General features: G+C 46.2%; 1 protein-coding gene and 1 pseudogene across 1 annotated transcript in view; both read right to left on the reverse strand.

Moving 5' to 3' along the window:
* Positions 1-14,725, reverse strand: part of C1H19orf44 (chromosome 1 C19orf44 homolog) — a 209,018-nt gene that overhangs the window by 171,827 nt on the left and 22,466 nt on the right. The window lies entirely within an intron of this gene.
* Positions 1,066-1,184, reverse strand: LOC134950477 (5S ribosomal RNA; annotated as a pseudogene).

The raw sequence follows: 14,725 nt of genomic DNA on the forward strand, positions 1-14,725 counted from the left end.
TCCTTTCCCTGCTAGATTTGTAAGTGTATTACAGACACACGTGCAGCTGCATAGTGCTCACGGCGTGTCATTGTGTTTGTATGCACCGCGTGTACTTTGTACGCCCGTCATGGCGTTAGTACACAAAGTGCGTACACGGTACGGGACATTGTACGCAAACTGAGTAATAAGTATATAGGCTAAGGATTGCATATAGCGGCCGCAGCGGCTCGATAATAAAGTGTATTAAGTGTGGTTTTAAGTATTGCTTTTAGTCCTGTAAGTAAATCAACATTTACAAGGGATACCAGGTAATCTCCTGGCTCCATGCCAAAACTATGGAGCGCAATGTCTCCATGTGAACCGTGGTACCCAAACATATCTGTTTAGGATTTTGAGAATGGGGTGAAAGGATCCTTCTGAACCCATACCCGGTTGGAGTAAAAACCCCTGTCCCTATTGTGCATGAGTTACTGGAATGACTATTCCTGATAAAAGCAATTTCTGAACTGCTTCTTGCCATACCCTGTCCTTCGCCTCTACCTGAGATGGACTGGAACAGAAGAACCTTTGAGGAGAATGCTTCTTGAAGGAAAAGCATAACCTAGAGATACCGCTTCTTGCACTGTAGAAGTCAGCCCCGTATCCTCGGGTCCCCCAGAAGGAGGCCCGCACCATCATGCTGATGGCTTACCCTCTGGTTTGGAAGCTGGCTCTCTGGTTGCCTTTGCTTCTTTGCCTTACCAAACTTATTGTATTGGGACTGTCCTTTATGACCGACAAGGCTGAAAACCTGACCCCCTAGGTTTGGGGTTATATGTGGAAGGAAACGTGACCTTCTTGGAGTCTGCTTTTGACTCCAGAACATCTGTTAACTCCTTACCAAACAGAAACTTCCAGCCAAAGGCAAAGTTTCCAGAACCTTCTTTGATTCTGAATCAGTTTTACATGTATGTAAGCAAAACTGCTCTGCGAGCACCTATTGTTATGCTGATGCTCTAGAACATTAGTGTCCATATGAGCTATATGGGATTCTTGCTCCCTTGCAGGCACTGAAAACCTGTCTTCCAGTACTTCAGCCCAGTGTATCTACAGCACCTGGTATTCCAAGGTGGTCTCCCATCCAAGAACTAACCAGGCCCAACACTGCTTAGCTTCCAAGATCTAGTGAGATTGGGCCTATCCAGTGTGGTGTGGCTGTAGATTGCAAGGTGAAGTCATGGCTGGCCTTATTACTGCCCCATAGACAATATGGTTTTCAGAAAACCATCCCTCTTTTGACGTTGACGGCAAAGGCCATATATATATTTTCACACTATCAAATGATATGCATATCTACTTTAGAAGACACTTCCCATTTTTAAACAGTCCTCAGCTGGAAAAAGATATTTGGAATCCCATCAGCTGCTGGGGTCTCCCATGAGGAGGCCCTATTTTTTGGGACGTTCTTACATAGGTACCTTATTTTTAACACAGGCTCTGCTGAATCCTCTAAGGATAGAGAGGCCTTTACTACTCATTAATTCAGCTATATTCACTGAGCTGATACCTTCTTCCCCAAAGTGGAGTATATAGCGCTTTCATCGTCTGATAAATCCTCATGTGTAGCCTGTGCAGTTATGATTTATTTACACTCAGTTTCTAAGCTTCTTTTTTATTGGAGAAGCTGTTGGGGATACGGTCGATAGAGAGCTGCATGTATGGGTTAATAGTGAACCCTATTCCTGGGATCGAAGCTGTAGGAATTAACCTTTCAGCTATACTGGACAAGGTCTGTGCAAACATCGCCCAAAGGGGATTTATCTGTACTTGACGTAGATCAGGGTTCTGTCTTGTATTATGCTGACAAGCAAACCATTTTACACATAAACCATCCTGTACCAGATCAGAGAGGATAATACAGTTTTTGCAAGACATGATATGAGTGTTGGTGTTACTGTAAGTGTACTCTCGTTACCTTTGCCGCTCTTAGACATGATAAATAATCAGCACTTTCACAGTGTACTACACAATTTGTGACTGTAACCACTTTATCGTTCTAAAGTGATATCAATCTGACCCCTACCCATGAGGATCAGAAGACCAACTGACAAACATATATTAAAGTCAGCAATCACACTAGCAGTCAGTCACATATTATATAATAATAATAATAATAAATAATAATGAGTGCGTGGTCTGATTGGTGAGGAGAGCAGACGTGCTTCTGCCTGGCTCCTCTACCCACCTTCACTAATTGCCTCCGGGGGCTCCCCTTCCCCCCTGTACATCACCAGAACCCATTAGAGTTAGCCGGGGAGCTGTTCTCACTGCTCCCGCAGGTTGCGGCCTACGCACCTCCAGAAGCCGGGGCCTCGCGTACTTTCTTTACCCGCGTTTGGAGCTCCATAGCGGGGAAGCGGCGCGGACCCCCCCGGGCTGCAGGCACCAGTGGCTGACTCCTCAGGACCCCCCAGAGTGGTCACCTCCCGTGGGCAGCAGTCAGAGGAGGCATCTGGCAATGGGGGACAGCAGAGGGACAGGCGCCCAGGAGACGCGGTGGCCATTTTGGAATCCCCTGGAGGAGCTGGATAATAAGAGGTAGTGTACCTGTGTGCTGTGGGGGACTCTGGACTGGGCCTGCACTGGGTCTGGTGGCCCTCTGGCACAAGTTTGGCTGTGCTCCCACTCTGGGGCCTCTGTTAAGGGATCTGGGCATTTCCCTTCTTTGTGGAGCTTTAGAATTTCACTCAGCAGTATCTTCTTCTACTACAACCGCCCCATCTTGTGGCCACTGGGTGTAAGTGCATGCAGTTCTCCCACAGTATACTCGATACATAATACATATTATACTGCAGTCTACATAGGAACGCAGCTTTCCCAGCACCTGCCGCGAATATCAGATGCGTTGTCCCCATGGTGGAATGACCACGCTATTATGATGTGACTGCTCTGAGATAATTCTGCCTCCACCCGACTGCTCCTTTGACATGATATGACAATTCAACCTTCCAGTGGATCCTTCTCTGATTGATATTACTGACATCTCCTATCTCCAGTTCTTCTATTTGTGCCGGTCAGCTTTATTATGCCTCCCAAGAAATATAAGGCCGCTAAATCTGTTTCCCAAGTGGCGTTCTTTAAACCTTCTCCTCAAGCCGCTAAATCAAAAGAGGTACAGAGTGGCCCCTCTAGGTCTGTTGTCCCTGTGGCCTCGTCGCCTCATGATGCGTCTGCCCCTACCACTGTTACCACACACACCAGCTCTATCGAGGATAGTCACTCGCTTACGGTGGGCGCTATGAAGCATCTCCTAACGCAATTTAAGGATGAAGTTGCGGCTGAATTTAGAGCGACTATGAAGGAAGGCCAGAGATCTATTGATGAGATTGGTGGCCGCACCGATCACCTAGAAATGAAAATGGGTGAAGTGGTGTCGCATAATGACCTGATCTCCTCCCATGAACTGCTTCAAAATGAGGTCACAACACTCAGGGACAAGCTTTCTGAACTGGAGGACAGATCGAGACGTAACAATATAAAGTTGCGAGGTGTCCCAGAGGCTGTCGCCAATAGCGCTTTAAACGATTTTGCAGTTGACCTCTTTAGCAAACTCCTTCCCTCATACCGCTCGGCGGACTTTCTGATTGACCGCATCCATAGGCTCCCCAAAGCCAGGAACGCTCCCGATGGGGTCCCCCGGGACGTTCTTATGAGGGTACATTATTTCCACGTGAAGGAGGCAAATCTGAAATCTGCTAGACCCTCAGATATTGCTTCGGAGGCTTTGGGTTCACTTCAGATATTCGGAGACCTGTCCCCTGCTACCCTAGCAAAAAGGCGCTCTCTCTACCCCATCACGTCGGTGTTACGCAAAGAGAACATTCTATATAGATGGGGATTCCCTACAAAGTTGCTTATTTCTCGAAAAGGATCTACTGTTGTTATAACAAACGTCGGAGGAGGGTAAAAAGATCCTTGCGTCATGGAACTCTGCAAGCTCATCTACACACACCTCTCCCGCATGAGGCCTTCAGCGGGACTGGGCCTCGTCGGCTGCTGAGCTTTGAGAATCGTCTGTTCTACTATACTTGCACTGTTTTTATATCTCTCTAAGCGTTTTGTTATGTCATGTTTCCTATTTTGCACCAGTTCCCTGGCGGTTGCTTATTACGGGTGTTTATGTAAAGCCGATTTGAATATTGTTAAACTGTTTTCAGGTGATGCCTCGACACCGATGGTTTACTGTTTGTTGTCTGCCTCTGCTGCCCAGTCTGCCGCCCACGTCTCGTTGATAGCTGGGTATTCTACCCTAGAATAATGATTCTCTTTTTTTTAATCCCGGAGGCTGGCAGTGCAGGGGACCAGATATAGAGGCCCGAGGAACTGCATCTTGTTGAATTTAGTTCGGGTGTTGGCAGTTTGACCACTACCCCCCACAGATTAATTTTGAGTCGCCATGGTTAGGCGTTCAACCTTGCCCCCAAGAGGGGTTAACTTAATGTTATGTATCCTTTAACTGTTATTCTCCTTTTTCTTATCCTTTCTTTCCCTTTTCCTCTCCTTCTGTCCGGAAATTGTTGCTCATACTTTCTACATGCCAGCTGGTTGATGGTAATTATGCAATCTTCGATTTTTTTGCAGTATGGTTAACATTGTTTCTATAAATGCGAAGGGTCTTAATTCCCCACATAAGAGGAGGTTAGCACTTAATTATTTTCATAAAATTAGGGCTCAAATCATAGCCGTCCAAGAGACGCATTTTAATAAATCTGCCCCTCCACGGTTTACTAATATGAGATTTCCCCATTGCTATTTGGCCAATGGACCAGCGATGAAGGCGGGGGTGGCAATCTTAGTGTCTCAACATTGCGCGTTTTCCCTCACATCACAATACTGCGACTCTGAGGTGAGAATTCTAATTTTAGTGGGTACTCTTGAAAATAAAGAGGCGACGATAGTTTCCTGCTATGCCCCGAACACCAAGCAATTAGCATTTTGTAGGAAACTATGTGCTAAGGTGCAACAATTGGCCAAGGGTGCTCTACTTCTCTTGGGAGACTTTAATTTGACACTTGACCCTTTGGTTGATAACTCTGGCAAGCGGACCTCACTCTCCAGTCAGCTCCATAGGAATGCAAAGGGCTTCCGTCAGTTATTAGCGGAAAATGATCTTTTAGACCTTTGGCGCGTTAAACACCCAATGGACAGAGACTACACATTTTATTCTCCAGTACATGCCTCTTATTCCAGAATAGACCAAGCTTTAGCAGATAAGTGGACTCTACAGTCCATCCGTAAAATTTCTATTCTCCCCATGTCATGGTCAGATCACTCCCCACTATTCATCGACTGGGCTATTAGTAGTAGAAAGATTACCCCGGCCCCCTGGCGCTTAGGTAAACACAGTCTTCTTCAGCCAGAGACCAAGCAGGCAATCCAAACCACTATGGATTACCACCTCTCTGAGAACTCTCCTCGGGAGACATCCGTCTTCACATTCTGGTGTGCCCTCAAAGCAGTAACACGAGGTACAGCGATTCAAACAGCGGCTAAACTTAAAAGGGAATATCGTAAAAAATTTGAACAATCTGAGCTTGCAGTCGCTTCCTTGGAGAGTTCTCACAAGGCACATCCTCATGATAAAACCCTTCTTAAATCATTGCAAGAAGCCAGAGAGGCGGTAAACGTTTTCTATTAAGCGGAAGTCCAACGCAACCTGCATAGACTAAACCAAAAATTCTATGTTTATGGTAACCGGGCTGGTAGGATGCTGGTGAGGAAGTTGAGGGGCAGGAAAGCTAAGGAAAAAATTCACATTATCCATTCGAATAGGGGCAGGAGAGTCTATGATCCTGACGAAATTGCGAAAGTCTTTGCATCTTATTATGCCAAACTATATAACTTGAAGGAGGATTCCTCCACTTTTCAACCTTCAGGCACGGATATTCAGAACTTCCTGGGCAAATTTCCCCTCCCTTCATTGTCACCAGAGTATTGTAGCTCTCTTAGTGCGCCTTGGACTTTAGCGGAAGTCGAAAAGGCTATTGACTCCCTTCCAGCACATAAGGCCCCGGGTCCCGACGGTTATCCTTCTGGTTTCTATAAATCTTTTAAGGAGAGTTTGGCCCCGGTGCTCTTATCAGTGTTTAATGAAGCCTCAGAAGTTGGACGCTTCCCCAAGGAAATGCTGGAAGCTCGAATCATCACCATCCCCAAACCGGGAAAACCTCCCACAGCAGTCCAAAATTTTAGACCAATTGCTCTATTAAATACGGATTTAAAACTTTATGCCAAATTAATTGCCAACCGTATCAGTCCCTTCCTCCCCTCTCTTATCAACCCTGATCAAGTGGGCTTCGTCTTGAACAGACAGGCCCCAGATAATACACGAAGGGTGATTAATGTCATTGAACATTCTGCCTGTAGAAAAGAACCCCTCCTAGTTCTGTCTCTGAATGCCGAAAAGGCGTTCGATAGGTTGAACTGGGACTTTATGAGATTAACTCTGGACAAATTTGGCTTCTCTGGAAGGATCTTAGACTCTATCCTGGCTCTCTATTCCATGCCCTGTGCGAGGGTCTTTGTTAATGGATGTCTTTCTTCACCCTTTAATATCTCTAATGGCACTAGTCGGGGCTGCCCGTTATCTCCTATTATTTTTGCGTTGGCGATAGAACCCCTGGCTGCTTGCATTAGATCCCGGGACTCGATTAGAGGCCCTATTATAGGGGGCATTTCCCACAAAATCAGCTTATTTGCGGACGATATTTTATTATGTCTTTCCAATCCTGAGACTTCCTTGCCAGTTCTTCATGCCGTTCAAGACTATTCGGATGTTTCCTTTTATAAATGAAATACTAATAAAACGGAGGCCCTCCCACTCAATATATCTCCGACTGTGGTCTCTAGGTTGAAGGAATCGTACAAATATGACTGGAAGTCCTGCTCCCTGAGATATCCAGGGATTAATTTATCCAGTGAAGATAATTTAATTGATTGTAATTATGCCCCATTATTAAAAGCCTTTACGGAGCTGACTGGGGAGTGGATGATGCAGGTGTCTTGGCTGGGTAGGATTGCCGCTGCCAAGATGGTCTTATTGCCAAAATTAATGTATATTTCGCGCCATACCAAGACCCCTTCCCAAACTCTTCTATAATAAATTTAACCAGGTCCTGATTAGATATGTGTGGGGAGGCTCTAGGCCGAAAATTGCTAAAAAGATTCTTATTCTGCCCAATCAATCCGGTGGGGTAGCTTTCCCTGACATAGAAAAGTACCATGCTGCTTGGCTGTTAAGTCAGTCTAGAGACTGGTTTGACACCTCGAGCCTGAAACCTTGGGTCATTCTGGAAGCTTCTTATTTGAACACTGTTACCCTTCCGGATTTGTTTTGGTTGCCCCCCCTCTGCTGCCCAAAGCTTATCCGGATCTTGCAAGTCTATTAAAACGACCCTAGATTCATGGCATAAACTAGTGTCTTCTTCGGTAGAGATTGTATTACCGTCCCCCTGTCTGTCGTTATCCGCTCTTATGTCATTGATTCCTAATATTTCCATCTTAGATTGGATTCGGAAGGGCCTCTCCACTGTGGGCGATTTTTTTTTTTATAGGCGACGTCTTGATGTCCTTTTCTCAAATTCAAGAGAGATTTGGGATTCGGACCCAAGATTTTTTCAAATATTTGCAGGTGAGAAGTTGGTTACGCTCACTTGCTCTGCATCTTCACAAACCTACTTTTCCGGCTTACATTAAAAGCCGACTGGAGTCGCCCTCACAAATATGGGATTACGTGGTGGTATCAATTTCAATTAACTGACAGCACACAGTCTAAATTCAAAGCTCAGATTCTATGGGAAAGAGATTTGAATAGATCCTTTACGGATGCAGAATGGGACAGTATATTTAGGTCTTGTTTTAAAGTCTCCAAATGTATTAACCACTCCGAAATGTTCTATAAGCTTATACAGAGGGCCTACTTCACTCCTGAAAGACAAAATAGAATCTGGCCTTCACAATCTAAATTATGTTGGAGGAAATGTGGCTCAACGGGGGATATCTTTCATATCTTCTGGGCGTGCCCACTTATACAACCACTTTGGAGAGGAGGTTTTCAGTATGGTTAGCATGATTTTAGGATTCACCATCCCCCTGGACCCATCTTTAGCATTATTTCATTTGTTCGTAGACCACCTCTCTATAGGTGATCGTTACGTCTTGGGGCATATTCCGATAGCCACTAAAGCTGCTATAGCCCAATTGTGGAAATCTGAGAATCTCCCTTCTCTAACGTTTATTCAAAATAAGGTTCACAAACATTTTATTTTTGAAACAGCGGAAGCTAAATACTCTTCCTCAGCTAATTCTATTCACCTGAAATGGTTAGGTTGGTCCGACTATAGGGGGAGAGAAGGTAGGCTAACTGTCTATAGCTTTCCAATTGATTTATCTGTGCTTCACCCCACCTAGATTGACCTCTTTAAGAATGTTGTGTTATCAGACAATATCTTCTTCTTGATTCTGAACGCCCGATGTAACCGATTGTATATTCATCCAAATGTGCGTTAAAAGTGCTTTGATTATGGTAACCATTCCGGACTACCCCTATGTTCCCCTTTACTCTTTTTTCTGTTCCCCATTTCTGTGTGAAATTTTTTTTTATAACAATCTAATGTTTAAAAAAAAAAAATAATAATTTTATTTATATAGCGCACTTTCTCCAATAGGACTCAAGGCGCTTAACAGATACATAGCATAATATAGTACAGAAAATAATGAAGTACATTTTCATAAAATACAGAAGCATGAAGATACTAAAAAGGGACACTATGGAAATGCTTGAGTAAACAGGAAAGTCTTGTCTACTTTTGAAAGATTCTATAGTTGGGGCCTCTCGCACTGTGCGGGGAAGTGAGTTCCATAGAGTCGGAGCCGCATGACTAAATGCTCGACCCCCAGATGAATTACGGTAGATTCTAGGTACTGCTAAAAGCCCTTCATCTACAGATCGCAGTAATCAAGTGGGGCAGTATGGGGTCAGAAGCTGTTTCAGGTACCTTGGGCCCTGGTCATGTAATGCTTTGAAACTCAGTAAGCCAATCTTGAAAATGGTTCACCATCTTACAGGCAGCCAGTGAAGGGAGTAGAGGATGGGTGTTACGTGGCTAGAACGGGGCTGGTTGGTTAACAGCCTGGCAGCTGTGTTTTGCACCAGCTGTAAGCGTTGCAATTCTTTTGCTGGGAGGGCATTACAGTAGTCTAATCGAGATGATACAAATGCATGTATGACTTTTGGCATATCATCTGAGGGAATTAAGTGCTTGATTCTGGCTATGTTCCTCAGGTGAAAGAATGAGGATTTGATGGTGGCTGATATCTGATGTTTAAGTATCAAGCCACCATCCAGGACAACACCAAGATTCCGCACACGATCACTGGTCTGTAATTCTGAATCCCCGAGTGTAATTCCAGTTGGTTGGCTATGCTGCAGTCTTGTCCTTTGATGTTGCGGTCGTATCATAAGGACCTCTGTTTTATCCGGGTTCAGTCGCAGCCAACTGGCGCTCATCCACTCCTGTAGCTCAGCTAGACAGCCATTTAGGGTTGCTATTGGGTTATCAGTGCCCGGAGCAAAGGACAAGTACAGTTGTGTATCATCTGCATAGCAGTGGTAAACCAGGCCATGGCGCCTGATTATTTCGCCCAATGGGAGCATGTATACTGCAAAAAGCATGGGGGATAGTATAGAACCTTGTGGGACACCACATGGCAATGGCACTGGTGGTGATGAGTATAATCCAGACGATACTCTCTGTGACCTGCCTGTGAGAAATGATTTGAACCAGCTTAGGACTGTGCCATCCAGACCACAGAAATGTATCAGTCGCTCAATCAGAAGCCCATGGTCCACGGTATCAAATGCTGCCGAGAGGTCTAGAAGGATTAATATTGAACAGTCACCTCTGTCTCTTGCCATCAGATCATTTAACACACACACCAGGGCTGTTTCATTGCTATGTCTTCTCCTGAATCATGATTTGAAATGGATCATAAATATCATGGGTTGTCAGGTCGGTTTCCAGTTGATTTGCAACCACTTTCTCAATAACCTTTCCTAGGAAAGGAAGGTTTGATACCGGTCTGTAGTTAGTCATGTAGTCGGGATCTAAATTAGGTTTTTTTAAGAAGCAGTCTAACAATTGCTTCCTTTAGGGGTCTAGCAAAAATGCCTGTCTGCAAAGAGCATTGAACAATTTTTGCAAAGACAGGACCAATTATATCCATACAACCTATTTGAAGCTTGGTTGAGGCTGGGTCCAGATCACAGGTGGTGGGACGCAAAATCCGAGCAATTTCAGCAGTGTCCTTTACATCCACTGGGTCAAAGCTGGTCCATGAAGGCAGGTAGCTTATATTGGCAGGCTTTGTAGTTTGGCACTCCTTTAATGGCACTGTGGAGATTCCAGCCCGGATGGTGGATATTTTATCTGCAAAGAAGTTTGCAAACTCGTTGCATCTTGCCTGGGAGAGGGTCTCATCAGTCTGCAGGCATGCTGGCTTGCAAAGCATCTCCACTGTGCGGAAAAGTTGAGCTGGCCTGTTGTTTGCTGCTGTGATCTCATTTGACAGGAACTGTGATTTCTTACGAGTGATTGTCGATTGATATCCTTCGTTATGCTTTATTAGTTTTATTTCGTCATCCACTAGGTTAGTCTTCCTCCATCGTCTTTCCAGTCTACGCCCCCTTTTCTTGAGCTCACTAACACTTGTCGAACCATGGAGCTTGACGTTGTGGTTTACTAGGTCTTATACGCACAGGGGCGATATCAATTGCAGCCATAACATCCCTATTATAATAACGGACTAGGGAACAGGGATCTTCACAGGCACCCAGTATAGCAGAGAGATCCAGATTTGCTGCAAGAGCCTGGGGAGTCATACCCCTCCTTGGACGATACCTGGTCAACTCCACGGGCAGAGATCTTATTTGAGGGGTTGCAACTGAGAACCAAAGGGAGTAGTGGTCTGACCAGATGACTGGGTTTATTTTTATGTCAGTGACTTCTAATCCAATCTGAAAGACAAGATCGAGAGTGTGACCACTTTTATGTGTGGCAGAGGGAATGACCTGTGTGAAGCCCAGACCATTCATTGTGCACAGGAGGTCTTGGCCAAGGCGTGAGAGCTCATCCACCCAAGCATTGAAATCCCCGAGGATGAGCCATCTTTGATGTCCCAGAACCAGGCCAGCAACAGTGTCTGCAATTTCTTGTAGAAATATCTTTCCATCTCCAGGTGGCCGGTAAATGATAATTTCAGTAGGGTGGACCCTAAGTTTAAGTTCTTTTTTGAAGCAGATAGCCACTCCGCCACCCCTGCGGTCCAGTCTTGGGATGTGGATGACAGTAGTTTGTTGGTACTGCAGCCTCCAATATAGGTGCTGCATTTTCATCTAGCCAGGTCTCTGTAATACAGGCTAGATCTGCAGATTCAATAAGGTCAGCAATTGTTGCAGTCTGGTTTCTTATAGATCTGGCATTACAAAGGACTGACCTGATTGGGCATACCAGAGGGCCTTCAGTTTTCTTTATGTTAAGTGCAGGAGCTCTGGGTATGGGGGTCACAAAGCGAGAGTTGACAGTTCTGTTCTTTCAAACACAGGGCCGTCTTTTGGGTATCACTTCTATTTGATTGTTCTTTGAATATATTAGTCATATGAGCACATAATCAACTACAAAACATTTTAAAAGTATGTAGGAGTACATATTACTGAACGCTGTTTTATACAGACCTTAACGTATTCAGACGCATTGCGAAGAAAACCATAGTAATGTACACAGACTCATATGCAATAGGCACTTAAACCTAACTATTCATACTGACAAAAGTAGATAGAAATTTAGTGCTGTACAACCCGTACTCGGTAGAGTGGGATACAGGGAGACTCACCTCACTTCCAAGATCGATCAATACATTAGCGAACACCGAGTGGATCCAGACGCTACTAATGTACACCGCCGCTCTGGGAACTTGAAGTGAACACAGACGCACTATGCATACAGACACACCAGCCATACAGATGCCTGCGGGTCTCCTCGCAGTAGCGCTTAGTGAACACAGACGCGGCAGCCTATGCTGCGACCGAGACCCCTCGTGGTAGCGTCTGAGATGGAAGTGAGGCAACAGTTCATGGCGGGAGACTCGCGGAAACTGGTCATGAACTGGGGGGAGGGATGACCAGGAGAGCGTCCAACTTCCCACCGCTGACATCAACCCTAGGGATTGCAGCCTCATACTACTCCTGGTACCTTATGATCCCTAAGACCCAGCGCTGGAGCACCCGTGGTGGCGGCGCGTCACCTACTGTTTGGTAGTCTCCTTCCAATACAGTGCGGCTGTGTCCATATTCCCTGACTACAGGGAACCAATGCCTTACCTCCTCCCCGTGCTCCGGCCACAGCCTGGTAACGTCTTCTGGACCTGCTAGTATATCCGACACAGACGCCCGCCGAGACAGCACTGTACACATGGGTAAGCGTTGTTTCGACCCGGCGGAGAGTTGTTGGAGCGACTCTTTCCAATATGCGTATAAGACGCTGTTAAGAAAGATCGCTCAAAAACATAGTAAGACTATAACAATAAAATAAGAACGCTTAGGGCTGCCATAGAACAGCAGCCCTCTGACCATGATCCGGCTCCTGCCGCACCAAACAAAAAATGGATTTGCCTGAGCCAGTGGGCGGGGATATATGGATGGGCCCGTTGCATCCTGGGAGGTCTGAAAGCTTGTGATCGTGTGGTGCCAATCCGCTGTCGCTCCATCATATCCCATTGTTATCCTGTAGATAACCTCTGGACCCTGCCGGAGAAAAAGGGTGGAGACAGAAAAGGTTGGTTCGATAGGAGGTAAACCATGACAGGGCATATTCATGGAGGCAGATAGCGCAGAGAGGATATCAGACAGTGTCAAAGATGGATGAGGACAGAGGTGATCTTTGGATTTGCCTGTGAAAAGGTCATTGGTGACCTTAATGATGAGGAATTTTTAGTGAAGCGGGTCGAGACTCGAGAGTGAGGAGTGTGTCAGGGTCAAGTGGTGGTTACTTAAGGATGGGTGAAACTACTGCATGTTTGAAGTAACAGACAAGGACAAGTTGAAGAGACAGGCAAGGTTAGAGAGAACAGTGGAGGGGGGGGGGGGGGGGGGGGGGATTGGTTTAAGATGAGATAAGTTTAGTAATAGTAAGGATGTGGAAAGAGCCAGTGATAAAAAAACAGTCAAGGATGAAGGGCAGTTTGTAACAGACCAATTTAGCATTCCAGAGTCCATAGCAGAAAAGGGAGGTGATGTGTGGGAGGGGCGAGTGTGGGGACAGGATCGGAGTAACAGATGAAAGGGGAAGGGAAATGAGGCAGGGAGAGCTAAAGATGTGAGAAGGAACGAGCGAGTGAGGGGGAGATGAGGTCCGATTCAAAGGTGGATGCTGAAGCGCCCATGTCTTTTGGCATTCACCCATCTGCGACTTTACACAAATGGCACTACAAAGTCCTAGGGGAGGGCAGCGGTCATGTTAAAAAGCTCAAAGGCCGCTGCCCCCCTAGCTGAAGAATGCTGCTGAATACTTTTTTTTTTTTTTACAATCTTAGGGGTTCTTTGTCTTTATTTTAGTATTTCCTTTACAGGATGACAAAAGGCACCTGCGGGCCCTAAATTTCCTATCATGCTGGCACTTGGTGTTCTCCAAGTGCTGACATGCTAGGGGATGCTTGTTGAAATTTGTAGTCCCCCTGTAATGGATAATATTACTTATGTCAGCTATCAACCTCGTACCCACCACCCAGGGGTGCAGGGATAGACCCAGGCTTCAGATCAGGCCTGGGATAGACTGGAATAGTGGGACCCCTTTATTCAGGGTATTCCCACTATCCCAGGAATTCACGATCAGGGCTGACTAGTTAGGTATAATGCTTTGCTTTGGCTGGGGAGGATCCAGTCAAGTGTGGGCCCTGACTGTAGCATTACCCCAGGCCCATGCCTGATGGAGGGGCCCAGGTCCCCCCTTACCTGGCAGCAGTAATTGCAGCTCTTCTCCTTAGACTAGCACATGCTGCTGGTGTGCCGGGCTGCATTGTGGCCAGGGAGCGGGGATTTTCATGTAGTTTTCTTACTAAGGGTGCATGGCCACACCTCCTCCGATTAGGCCCCGCCACCTGAAAAGTACCTGGGCTTGGCTAGGCTTCCTACTGCGCTGCCCACTGGCCGCAGTATCCTGCGGGGAGCACACACTGCTACACATTATGCACAGCAGCAGATTAATAGATGGCATGCAGGCATCCATTCACAGCGCTGGGAGAGCCATGGGGCAACCCAGCATTTCGGAGAGTGCTAGATATGCCCCCAAAAAGTCAGGTACTATCGTGCCTCAAAGCTCCGCCCACTTTTCACTTGTGCGCAGTATCATGCTCCCTGAACCACAAATGTTGGGAGGTATTAAGAGGGGTGTAGTATGGTATGCCGGCGGCAGAATCCCAATCGCTGGCATACCGACAGCTGGGCGAGCACAAATGAGCCCCTTGCGGGCACGTTATGCGTGCCACGCTATTTATTCTCCCTCCAGCGGGGTTCGTGGACCCCTAGAGGGAGAATAGGTGTCGGTATGCAGGGTGTCAGGATTCCGGTACCGGTATACCGAGCGCCGGGATACCAACAGCCGGCATGCTGAATACCACCCATTAAGAGGTCATGAATTCTCTTATTTAGTAC

Source organism: Pseudophryne corroboree, chromosome 1, assembly GCF_028390025.1.
Source record: "Pseudophryne corroboree isolate aPseCor3 chromosome 1, aPseCor3.hap2, whole genome shotgun sequence".
Lineage (NCBI taxonomy): Eukaryota > Metazoa > Chordata > Amphibia > Anura > Myobatrachidae > Pseudophryne > Pseudophryne corroboree.